The sequence below is a fragment of the Medicago sativa genome, chromosome 2 (assembly GCF_051527215.1).
Source record: "Medicago sativa cultivar Bolivia chromosome 2, Bolivia_mono, whole genome shotgun sequence".
Lineage (NCBI taxonomy): Eukaryota > Viridiplantae > Streptophyta > Magnoliopsida > Fabales > Fabaceae > Medicago > Medicago sativa.
In genome coordinates, this window is record NC_140750.1 from 54,589,903 (window position 1) to 54,603,460 (window position 13,558).

Here is a 13,558-nt window from a genome sequence, read left to right on the forward strand (position 1 = left end):
TCGATATGCTAGTGATAAGTAACTAAATTTAAAATTTGTCACGTAAAGCGATTTAAAGGAACTATTGGACTAATTAAGCGATTTAAACAATTACTCTTAAAGAAACAATTTAACAATTATAATTCTTGTTATTAAAATTAAGAATTTTAAATTAAAAAAACTTCAGCACAACACTAAACAATATCCCCAGGAAAAACACTAAACAATAATAATAAGATAAGATAGAGATAGCCCACGTCCAAGTTGAGAGACAAGTATAGAGTACTCTTCGAAATAAAGTAAAAAGATAACTATATATAGATGGTCCCAAATTGTGTGCACACACATAGTCCATACACATAGTGTCACGACCCAAAAACACTAATCGTGACCGGCGCACGAACTAGAACATTATAGCCCGGCAAGCCTATTGATTCAACTTGACAAACTATAAAATAAAACAATTCCAATTCGGTTTTCACTTCAAAAAAATATTTACTGAAATTTCGACAAAGTTTCCTCTGTAAATTCAACATTTCTAAGATATGAATCCTATTTTAAAAACCTATTTCATCAGTCAGTGTCTCAAATAACATTTTTTTTTCCATACTTGTACAAATCAGAATAAAACATCCTAGACTACCAAATAGCTGCAGATACTTCGACTCAACATATGCATAAACAATAGAGACATCCATCGAAAAAGCCTACCAAAACGAGTGACACAGCTGAACTTCAAATCTACCAGCAGCTTTCTACTTCGCTGCTTGGAAATCTGAAAAAAATAGAAAATAAAAGAGTAAGTCACGGGGACTTAGTGAGAGACAACAACCACTACCAACTAGAAGGGAAACACACAAGGGCACGAGTAATTAAGTTTCTCAAAATCTAATGCTCATTTACAAAACTAGTAACCGTATAAAATTCTATTAATCCAAAATCAAATAGGAATATTTCTGAATCCAATGTCGCCGACATAACGAATATGTTGCTCTTAGCTTGTTGAACCAAACTGTAATAAAATGAACTAAATTATTAGGGAAATTTTATAACACATTTTAAACTGTGAGTTTATCCTTCTGGTATAACCTTACTACAAACCATCACATATCTGACATTTGGAAGCAACATGAATACATCATTGTACGTGAAAATCAATATCATGAATTAGAATATTTCTAATCTCAAGGTTGTAAATAGGTGAAAATAAGATTACAAGCCTTTAGAAAATATATCGCCGAAAATCATAATAAAAGCCTTTAAAAAATACACTGATGAAAATCATAGTAAAAGCCTTTGAAGAAAATATAGAAAACTCCATTTAATGACAATGATCAAAATAATCAACTTCAAATAGAATATAAAATCACATTCAGTTTGTTTATACCAAAATAATAAACTTTAAAGAAAGTATAAAAAAATCCAATTTTAGTGAAAATAATCAAATGAGTGAATCGAGAACTAGCTCCATCTCGTTGATAGCCCTCTCCTCCTAATGGTGGCCTTTCCATTGGGGCGGCTCCATCTAACGGATAGCTCTTTTCTCTCGACTCAAAACAAATGTAAAACATTTTCAATTAGGGAGTTTACCTCTCATTGATAGCCCTCTCCTCCTAATGGCGGCCTTTCCATAGGGGCGGCTCCATCTAACGGGGTAACTATACCTAATTGAAATCACATACTAGGTGCACCTAGGTCGTCGTCATTATAATCATGATTTTTCAAAACACCATTCTTTAAACACATATCTAAAACCATCTTTCACAACAAATCGAAACTTACGTCAAAATATTTACCATCAAAACTCAACTGAAAATTTAGTACTTATAATCATAAGTCCAAATCCAATCCAAATCGAGTACATATAAATATCAAAATCTTCCAAAAACACAAGTTTCAAACCATGCTTTAGAACATATCAGAACATATCAAAACTAGTGCACATAATATGTGCAATTAAATCTCCATTTCAAATCCAATAATTGATAAATCATAGATAGCCTCAAATAGAGTATATATAAATATCGATGACTGAACATAAATAATGATGACGAGAAAAATATTCAAAAGTTGTGTTTCCCCGTTTAAAAACAATACTATGATATAGAAATAAGCAAAATATCAATAATAACAATAATCAAAATATATGATAATGATCGTCATCAACTCACAAATATGACGAGCCAACTCCGTTCCTAGCAACGTCTTTCCGAATAACCACCGAAGCAATTCTCATGGAAACTGAACATCATACATTGATTTCAGCTCTTGTTAAAACCTATTTAAGATCACATTACCAATGGATAAAAGAATAAGATAAAACCCCCAATTTGATACACGTTTGAAAGGGACTCATGAAAGACTAAAATTTTACTATCTATAATAGTTCCACTACTCATCCAAGCTAGATATCCACTATAAATTCCATAAATCATAAAGTTTTACCTCATAGAGTCTAAATGAGCAACTTTCAAGAGATGGGTATCCTTCTCCATTCTTAGAGCACCAACACCAACTCCAAAATATTACCACATAGCACTTGTGTGGTATGAGAAAGCTTTTATTTGGAATGAATAGATTCTTTCTCTCAAGAGAGTATTGTTCATGGGTGTTTAATTTTGAGCTTGTGAATTGAAATGTGAAGAGAAAGAAAAATGGAGAAGGTTCTCGAAACAGAGAAGAAAGGGGTAATTGAGAGTTGGGACAAGTGAGAGAAAAATAATTAGGTAAAAGGGGTGGGGTTCCGTGGTTAACTTATTATTATTATTTTTATTTTATTTTACTTTTACAAAAACTTAGTATTATTATAATATATATATTTAAATGAACCGGTACGTTACATTCTTCCCCCCTTAAAAAAAATTCGTCCTCGAATTTACACTACTAACCTTGATTTCGAATAAGTGTGAGTACTTTGCAAGCATGACTTATTCAAATACCTACTTGTCTTCACCAGACTATCCTTACTATAGAACTTTTATCGGAACAATATCCTTTGAGTATTAACATATTACTCTCTTATCTATCATAGCAATCAAATGATTGATGCAGGACAAATTCTCGTCTAACTGTGCACCTTCATGATTAATCACATGAAAGGGTTCATAAAGGTACTTTTGAAGCATAGATATATGAAAGACACGATGAACTCTTGAGAGATTCGGTAGAAGTACCCAACTATAACCTACAAGTCTGACTCTCTTAAGAATCTTGAACGTCCCAATGAACTTTGGTCTTATCTTGTCGTTCTACTACACCGCAACTCCTTTCACTAATGATGCTCGAAAAAATAAATGTTCTCCAACTGTGGATAAAAAGGCAGCACCTCTTGTCAACATAAGTCCCTTTGCCTACTTTAAGTTATTACTTAACAATCTTTGATCAATTTAACCTTTCAAATGACATCTTAAATCAATTTTCTCAAGCTTCTAACCAACCTATATAAGGATTACACTGCTTGCAATACAAAGTCTCCAAGGGCAATATCTGAATGCTTGATTGATAACTATTGTTATATCAAAATTCCATCTTAGACAAATATCGATCCTATATTCCTCAAAGTTCAAGAACAAAATTGAGAAGCATATCCTCTATGATTTCTATAGTTTTCCCTAATTAAGAATCATTCTTAGGATGAAGGTTGTACCAAGATTCAAACGAGTCACTAATTTATCTATATATATCATAAAGACTTCCAACGTTGAACTACAATTTAAGATTCAGTGTCAGAGATAATGGAAAACAGCGCACCCAACAAGGTGACAACCTCATCTAAAATAGACCCTAACATACTGAGGTACAATATTAGTAGTCTTCACAGGTAAGAAATGGACAGAAATGGTCAACCTGTCTATAATCACACACACCAAGTCATAACTCTGTTTTAGTTAGTGGTAACCATGTAATGAAATCCATCACAATGCATTTCAGTTTTCATTCACGTATTTCATCAGTTGAAGTAATCTTGTAGGCTTCTGTTGCTCAACCTTATCACACTACCACACCAAGCACTTTGAAACAAAGTACACTACATCCCTCTTCATCCCTTCCCAACGGTACAATTACCTCAAGTACTAGTACATCTTATTAGAACTTGGATGAATAGTATAAGAATGATTTGCCTTGTCTAAGATTTTTCTCCTCAAATCACCAACGTTTGGAACACACAATCGACACTTGAACCATAAAGCACTGTCTAATTCAACTAAGAATTTTATAACTTTACTATTCCTCCCATTACCTATCAACTTTACCTAGTCTATATCTTAACCGAGTCTCCCTGATATTGTAAACTATTGTGGAACAAATTTACACATAACCAATAATGCCATTGAATAATCAAGCTAAAATTGAATCCCACTTCCAACAAGTTTTTGTAACCCTTTAGTTATAGCTCCATTCATTTTGTCTAAATGAGTAAGCCTACCCATGTACTTCCTACTCAAAACATTTACAACAACATTTGACTTTCCAAGGTGATACAAGTCTTTGCAATCAAAGCCTTCAAGAGACTTCATCTACCTTATTTCTCTTAAATTTAAGTAACACTAAGACCTTTGTGAGTCTATAGAGAATCTAATCTCTCTATCAGGTGACAATCCAAGAAGTTCTTCAGAACAACATCACAAAACACAATTGTTTCTGGAACTTTTTATAATTCTTCTTCACTCACTTGTATATCCATAATCAAAACCAATTATTCTTGACAACCTCTTTGCAATAACTTGTTAGCTCCTAAACCCAAGGTGAAATTTTATGCTACCCAGCCAGGTTTTCCTCAAAAATTGAAAAGCGATTGCCCAATATCTCAACTCTCGCTACCTTGTTATAATAGACTAGGGTGACATGATGGAAGGGCAACCAATCCGCACTCAAAATCCTATAAATTTGACCTAACACGACTATGTTAATGCATGACTAGATAATAGTTGTGTCGTAGCTACCAAGGATAATCCCTCCTAATATAACATAATTAACCACATTGATATCATACCTTTTCATCTTTGAAACAAAATATTTCCAGAGTCGAATCAACTATTGTAGAATCAAAAGTACTCTAAGGAAAAGCGAATTAACTATATTCCCCATGATCTAATCTACGACTTTGCAATGTGCCCCAAAGTTTGTCTACTAGAACCATCCATTTGTGTATTTATATTTGTTGTTCCTAATAACCAAATACAACTTCATCGCCACGTTAAGAATAATCATTATATAATCAATCAACTCGTTTCTTATGAGAATCTAGTTTACTATCTTAATTAATAAGCTTTTGTTACCTAATCCGAAATGTCAAATTTGAAACCTCTACAAAGTAGTATAATTAGATCCAAAAATATAACTAAGTATCCCCTTAATTTTTTAATGAACCACATCTCATTATAGAGTGAGGATCGTGCCTTGAAGCTTTGTAAAACGGGTTTCATACTCTGAAATTGGCACATTCTTAGTTTGTTTTGATCTTTCATACTTGTGAGTTAATCCATCTCCATCACTTTTTAAAAGGAAACGAGTCATAAAAGTCCAATGGTTTCACTTCATTCCAATAGAGGTGATCCTATTTTCCTTTCAAGTGTTAACGTATCCAACTAGAAATATAGAACACACTCCAACAAAAAAAAAAAAAAAATATATATATATATATATATATATCAACTTCACTTCCCTTATATTTGAGCATCTTAATTTCCTCCATAACCTCTCTAGATCGGTAATGAACCATTAAGAGTTTTCACTTGAACTAAACCCAGAAACGAATGAGGTTTAAACTTCACGAATCTTCAAAAGTAATCTAAACCCATCTATTAAGAGTAGTTGCTTAATGCTCACCCAATCAAACTTCTCAATGGACGACAAGATTTCCCTATCATTCATTACCTTGATGCTGTCAAACAACGACCCAAGCAAATTGTTGCACTAACGTGGCTATCATTGCCCTCCTATAACGACCTAACATTTTCTACTTCTATATCCAAGAAAACTCATATAACGTTAATTATGCGTTCTTTGACATTCACTCCACGTCGATCTTGAATACAACCTCGACCACTTTGACGAGAGTATTAAGGTTAGGAAGTAGACCCAGAACGAACTAAATTCCCTTCTAGTGTTGTGTGTCATCCTCACCAAATGAAACAAAATCGACCAAAAATAGAACGAGAAGACAAACAAAGTAAGACAATTCAATGACCCAAAAGAAATAATAAAATCGGACCACAAATGACACCACCATAGAATGCAAATAGATTTTTGCAAGTAAACGGTGCCGCGGTTCACAATTTACTAGCAAGAATCTATTTTCATTCTATGTCTGCAGCTATTGGGACCTACAACCGGGCTCTGATACCAACTTTGTCACGACCCAAAAACACTAATCGTGACCGGCGCACGAACTAGAACATTATAGCCCGGCAAGCCTATTGATTCAACTTGACAAACTATAAAATAAAACAATTCCAATTCGGTTTTCACTTCAAAAAAATATTTACTGAAATTTCGACAAAGTTTCCTCTGTAAATTCAACATTTCTAAGATATGAATCCTATTTTAAAAACCTATTTCATCAGTCAGTGTCTCAAATAACATTTTTTTTTCCATACTTGTACAAATCAGAATAAAACATCCTAGACTACCAAATAGCTGCAGATACTTCGACTCAACATATGCATAAACAATAGAGACATCCATCGAAAAAGCCTACCAAAACGAGTGACACAGCTGAACTTCAAATCTACCAGCAGCTTTCTACTTCGCTGCTTGGAAATCTGAAAAAAATAGAAAATAAAAGAGTAAGTCACGGGGACTTAGTGAGAGACAACAACCACTACCAACTAGAAGGGAAACACACAAGGGCACGAGTAATTAAGTTTCTCAAAATCTAATGCTCATTTACAAAACTAGTAACCGTATAAAATTCTATTAATCCAAAATCAAATAGGAATATTTCTGAATCCAATGTCGCCGACATAACGAATATGTTGCTCTTAGCTTGTTGAACCAAACTGTAATAAAATGAACTAAATTATTAGGGAAATTTTATAACACATTTTAAACTGTGAGTTTATCCTTCTGGTATAACCTTACTACAAACCATCACATATCTGACATTTGGAAGCAACATGAATACATCATTGTACGTGAAAATCAATATCATGAATTAGAATATTTCTAATCTCAAGGTTGTAAATAGGTGAAAATAAGATTACAAGCCTTTAGAAAATATATCGCCGAAAATCATAATAAAAGCCTTTAAAAAATACACTGATGAAAATCATAGTAAAAGCCTTTGAAGAAAATATAGAAAACTCCATTTAATGACAATGATCAAAATAATCAACTTCAAATAGAATATAAAATCACATTCAGTTTGTTTATACCAAAATAATAAACTTTAAAGAAAGTATAAAAAAATCCAATTTTAGTGAAAATAATCAAATGAGTGAATCGAGAACTAGCTCCATCTCGTTGATAGCCCTCTCCTCCTAATGGTGGCCTTTCCATTGGGGCGGCTCCATCTAACGGATAGCTCTTTTCTCTCGACTCAAAACAAATGTAAAACATTTTCAATTAGGGAGTTTACCTCTCATTGATAGCCCTCTCCTCCTAATGGCGGCCTTTCCATAGGGGCGGCTCCATCTAACGGGGTAACTATACCTAATTGAAATCACATACTAGGTGCACCTAGGTCGTCGTCATTATAATCATGATTTTTCAAAACACCATTCTTTAAACACATATCTAAAACCATCTTTCACAACAAATCGAAACTTACGTCAAAATATTTACCATCAAAACTCAACTGAAAATTTAGTACTTATAATCATAAGTCCAAATCCAATCCAAATCGAGTACATATAAATATCAAAATCTTCCAAAAACACAAGTTTCAAACCATGCTTTAGAACATATCAGAACATATCAAAACTAGTGCACATAATATGTGCAATTAAATCTCCATTTCAAATCCAATAATTGATAAATCATAGATAGCCTCAAATAGAGTATATATAAATATCGATGACTGAACATAAATAATGATGACGAGAAAAATATTCAAAAGTTGTGTTTCCCCGTTTAAAAACAATACTATGATATAGAAATAAGCAAAATATCAATAATAACAATAATCAAAATATATGATAATGATCGTCATCAACTCACAAATATGACGAGCCAACTCCGTTCCTAGCAACGTCTTTCCGAATAACCACCGAAGCAATTCTCATGGAAACTGAACATCATACATTGATTTCAGCTCTTGTTAAAACCTATTTAAGATCACATTACCAATGGATAAAAGAATAAGATAAAACCCCCAATTTGATACACGTTTGAAAGGGACTCATGAAAGACTAAAATTTTACTATCTATAATAGTTCCACTACTCATCCAAGCTAGATATCCACTATAAATTCCATAAATCATAAAGTTTTACCTCATAGAGTCTAAATGAGCAACTTTCAAGAGATGGGTATCCTTCTCCATTCTTAGAGCACCAACACCAACTCCAAAATATTACCACATAGCACTTGTGTGGTATGAGAAAGCTTTTATTTGGAATGAATAGATTCTTTCTCTCAAGAGAGTATTGTTCATGGGTGTTTAATTTTGAGCTTGTGAATTGAAATGTGAAGAGAAAGAAAAATGGAGAAGGTTCTCGAAACAGAGAAGAAAGGGGTAATTGAGAGTTGGGACAAGTGAGAGAAAAATAATTAGGTAAAAGGGGTGGGGTTCCGTGGTTAACTTATTATTATTATTTTTATTTTATTTTACTTTTACAAAAACTTAGTATTATTATAATATATATATTTAAATGAACCGGTACGTTACACATAGTCCATACATAATCTTCCTTACTGTACCTTGAAACTCATGCCTCTTACTTACGTTGGTCATCCAACGATTTTGCAATTCTCTTGTCTCTTTTTAGAGTTTTAAGAAACCTTCCGATCTATCACACTTGCATTTGAATACTCTTAGCGAAAACTTGTACGATCCTTCGATGAACCTTACTGTTCACCTTGCCAAACCTTAACTTACGTAGTGTCTTACATACTTTCAAGTGTCGCATCTTGTTAGATAATAACGATACTTGTTCTAACATTTTGCTTCAAGAAATTTTCTAAACATTGGGATACGGGTCCTTGGAACGAATAGATGCATGACTTTTAAAAAGGACATTGCGAAACCGAGCCCGTAATGGTACTGCAGAACCACAGGACGAGTCACTATATTTTTGGAAATAGTTATAAAAGAAAAGTTTAAGCTCGACACTAAGATAAAAATTAAGAAAAACGTTAACGAGTGTACCACCCTTTAAGAACATTAAATGGTTCCTCAAAAAACATTAAATGGTAAAAAAATTTATGAAAATTTATGTATTAATTGATAATTGAAACATTTGACTTTTTTTTAAAAATAATTAATTTAGAATCCTTAAAGAATTGTGGAGGCTCGTTGGCAAGTCCCAAACAAAGAAAACCAAGTGGATTCACATGTGAATAGGTAAAAGAAAACAGACATGTCCCACATCGAGTGGTTTCTGAAACAGAGAAATAAAGCTATCTATAAAACCAAATGTGAAGGAGAGGCATGCATTAGCATGGAATAGAAGATTCTTCACTGTCAATCTTTATTACTAGATTGCCGAACTTTGTTGTTCACAGTAGTGTTGATTTTATCGCACCTCCGTTCAATGCTCACAAAAATTAACATTTAATGTGAGATTGAATGACGTTGCGATGAGATCGATGATACTGCTGCAATGTAATCAATTTTTTTCAAAAGGAGCATTTTCATTTTCTATCTCTTCTCTTCATTTCGACATTTAGGAATAGGCCTAATCTTCTTCTATCTCTTTGATTTGTTCTCTTATTTAGATGAGAGAGAATGAATGGTTAAGAGAGGGATATGAACAAAGGCACCAAAGTCAAAGGCACTGAAGTGCTACCCCTCTTATTTCTTCATTTGAATGGGGTTTTATTTCCTTCTGTGATTGGTTGTAGTTAACAAACTTCTATCATTTCTTATAAACCCGATATATGTTATATTGAGAACTTCCTTAATTTAAGTTGAGTTCATATAATCAGCATCCTCATTCTTCTCTATAAGTGAAGTATTACTAACTATCTCTTTTTTTTTTTTTTTTTCCGTTTTCAGAATTGATGCATTTTGTGAATTTCAGTGCAAACTTTCTGTATTTGATATTGGTTGTTTACTACTTCTAATGTTTCGAATAATTCCTCCTTTTTTATAGGTTCATTCATTCTCATGAGTTTGATTCTAAGATTCTTATGTGTAATGACTTCATTCTTTCGCTGAAGAATAATCATGGTTGCAAAATTCTTATGAGTTACTGAATCAATAGGTTATTACTCGAAAATTGTTACGCGGTACCCTACCTAGTGTAGCGAATGATGCAACTATGCTTGATACATATTAAAGGTTTATTTATCAAGTAGCTAGTGATTCTAATCTTCATGTTTATTAAAATTGGATGTTCACAAGTTATAATTTGATTATTTTTATAGCTTTTCCTATCACTTGCTTGTATTTTTGGTGTATATATCTTTGCAACCATACAAATATGTTTTTTTTTTTTTGTTAATTTAAAAAATAAAAAGAACTATGCTACTTTATTCCATTCACCTAACTGTGTTAAATTTTGGCTCTTAGCTGATCTGTTTGTAGTGTGGTCTAGCCAAATATTTGCATGGTAACTAGTTTATCCAAGGTTTGGGCTATGTTTGGAAATTGAATGCATTAGCAATATACTTAGTTATGTTATTTTGTTTTGATTATGATGGTCAAAGATGATGAGATTTAGTGGTCTTGTTTTGCAATCCTGTTTGATCATATCACACTAGTTTCTACCTTCCTATATGAAGAACAACAGTTCTGTTTCGTTGTTCCTAGATAGATGTTGTTCCGTCCAATTTGTATGTCTTTTAAACACATGTTCTCGCCTTTTGGCTTCTGGTGTGGATGGCATTTTATTCATATACTAAGTGTGAAATCAACACCTAGATCCAATTTTTTTTGCATTATTAAGACTTTTAGCTTCTGAAGTCAACACTAAGTGTGAAGTCGTTCAGTGAGAGTGAAGTCAACTCTTTATATAGTAGCTCAATCTAGTGCTTTTGGCAGAAATGTTGGTTAGTTTGGTAATCACCTTGCGTATTCATCAGTATCAGCTGCAGCGCGAAAATTCAATTGACTATTGATCTTGATTAAGCTCATGATGGCGATATGTGTGCTCCAGCTCATAACAGTCTGCACTTAGCATATGTATGACACATTTTCAGTTTTAAATTTCAGTTGGCTTAGACAATAGACATTGAGCCTTGATTGTATGATGTGTTTAGCATGAGCAATGGATTGTTGAGCTGCACGATTAGGTGATGGATAAAACGCAGGTGTTATTTGTGTTGTTGACCCATTATAACATTAAATGTGTATTGACATGTTTAAGCTAAATTCAAAAATGTTTATGCTTATAGTGTATGTGTTGATTTGTGATTTGGAGAATGATAAAACAAATCTATATGGTTTGTCCTTAGCTTATACCTCCAAGTTTCCTACCAAAGTTTAGACAAGTCCTCAGCGTGCCAATGCTGAGGGAGTAATAATGTGTTTGGGAGTATGGAATATGGATTCACTTTCAAAGATATTCGCTGTTGATTAATTTTTTTGACGTGTATCAATAATAATAAGATAAAAATAACCTACATAAAGTTGACACACAACTATAGAGGTACTCAGAAGAAAATAAAAATAAGAAGATAACGTTGGAGTACTGTGAATGAATTGGTAAAAGCAATAGACAAAATAGACAAGTAACAATGTCCTACATCGGGTGGTATATGAAACAAGAAAACAAAGTTATCTATAAAATCAACATGTCAACATGTGACGAAAAGACATAAACAAGGAATAAACTTATTTACCGACGTGAGCCTTGCTTCCTCCTCAACATTGTTGAGCCTGCTGACGATGGAGTCAATGATGCACACAAATCAAGCATCCATTGACATCATTGTCGCAAGATCTCAACATTGTTGCTATGCAAGTTAAATTTATCAGAACCAGCAACGTAATGTTTGGGATGAAGTCGAGTCTTTTTGACTAAGCACAGCCGCTGGACATGTCTTTTAAATATGGTGGCATGTCCGTGGGGGGACTCTTTCAACATCTCATTCTCAAATATGTGCTTCAAAATAGCAAAGATGGATTTTATCCTTTCATAGTTGATGAGTTTCTTGGCATGATGACTTGTATGATTTCAACATTTGATGATTGATATTAAAAGTCAACAATTCATAACTCAAAGTATCGGGTCTGAACTTAATAAATTTTCCGACAAGGACATGTAGCTTGGATGTGTTCAAAATTGAATATGTTTTCCATTCTAGCTTTGTCATGACTTTAATTCTTGTGATTTATTTCTTTGGGTCGTGTGTTTTTAATGAAAAGTTTCTATTGTTTTGGTGCATTCTCATTTTCTTTAGATGGTTGTGCTTCAGAAGCTGTAAAATTTAAGCTTACAGTGGACAATTCCAATCCAACAGGAATAGTAACACGGTTTAGAGAGTTAAGCTTTAGATTATTAATTTCTTTGTATTCATGATTTTCACATTGTTATGTACTTTTCGGTGAACGTGATTACGTTAAGTGTCGTCATCCATTTCATAGTTCAAACTTTGTAACTTAATTAAGTGAATTTGTGTGTACAAATACGCAAAAGAACTGCAAATTGATACTTGCGAAATGGTAGACAGTGTGATAAGTGTTTAAAAGTGATATATTTCGCATAGGAGTTTAGTCGTTTTAGTGACTTGTTTTGCAAGATTCTCTATGGAAAACTCCAAATATTGTGTTAATATGTCATTTATGCTTTTGAGCCTTAGTCTACCCTTTTTGTGCAGGAAATTACAAGCAAGGAGCAAGAAAGGTCAAAGTTCATGAAGCTACGCCATTAGCGTGTGCTACGCTATTGGCGTGATGAAGAAATGCCCAAGGCCAGAGGGATACGCCATTAGCGCACCTGGGGCGTGGATCTGGAGTACCCTTGAAGAGTACGCTAATAGCGTATTCTGAGCTATTAGCGTACAATGTCCAGAGAGCTACGCTATATGCGTACCTGGAGCGTGGAAGCAGAAGCTGGGTTTGAAGAGCTACGCTATTAGCGTATTTCACGCTATTAGCGTAAATGCTCCAGAGAGCCACGCTATTAGCGTGGCTGGAGCGTAGCAGCAGGGCAAGAACAACGTGGCAGGCTCCCATTGGCCAGATTATAGGCCGCCTTACCACGCTATTAGCGTGAGTTGCGCTATTAGCGCAGGTGCAAAAACACAGGCCATTTAAATAGCATTTTTACCTCTCTTTTAGGTATTCACTATTCCATTAAAACATTTTACACATTTCTAGAGAGAGGTTAGAGCTATTTCATAGAGAGAAACACAAAGCAAGTGATTAAGGAGTAGATTCAACCCTAGATTCATTGAGACATCAAGGATCTTGGCATGGAATCTTCATCTTTCCTTCATTCCTTGCATTAGTTTACATGTCTATATGTAACTAA

General features: G+C 33.7%; 1 long non-coding RNA gene across 1 annotated transcript; it reads right to left on the reverse strand.

Annotated features, from left to right (window-relative positions):
* Positions 1–454: 454 nt before the first annotated feature.
* Positions 455–8,802, reverse strand: LOC146948969 (uncharacterized). Its single transcript, XR_015027094.1, has 5 exons — positions 8,414–8,802; positions 8,140–8,246; positions 2,425–6,743; positions 2,151–2,257; positions 455–754 (listed from the first exon to the last, which is right to left on the reverse strand). It is a non-coding gene; the product is annotated as an uncharacterized LOC146948969 (long non-coding RNA).
* Positions 8,803–13,558: the final 4,756 nt, after the last annotated feature.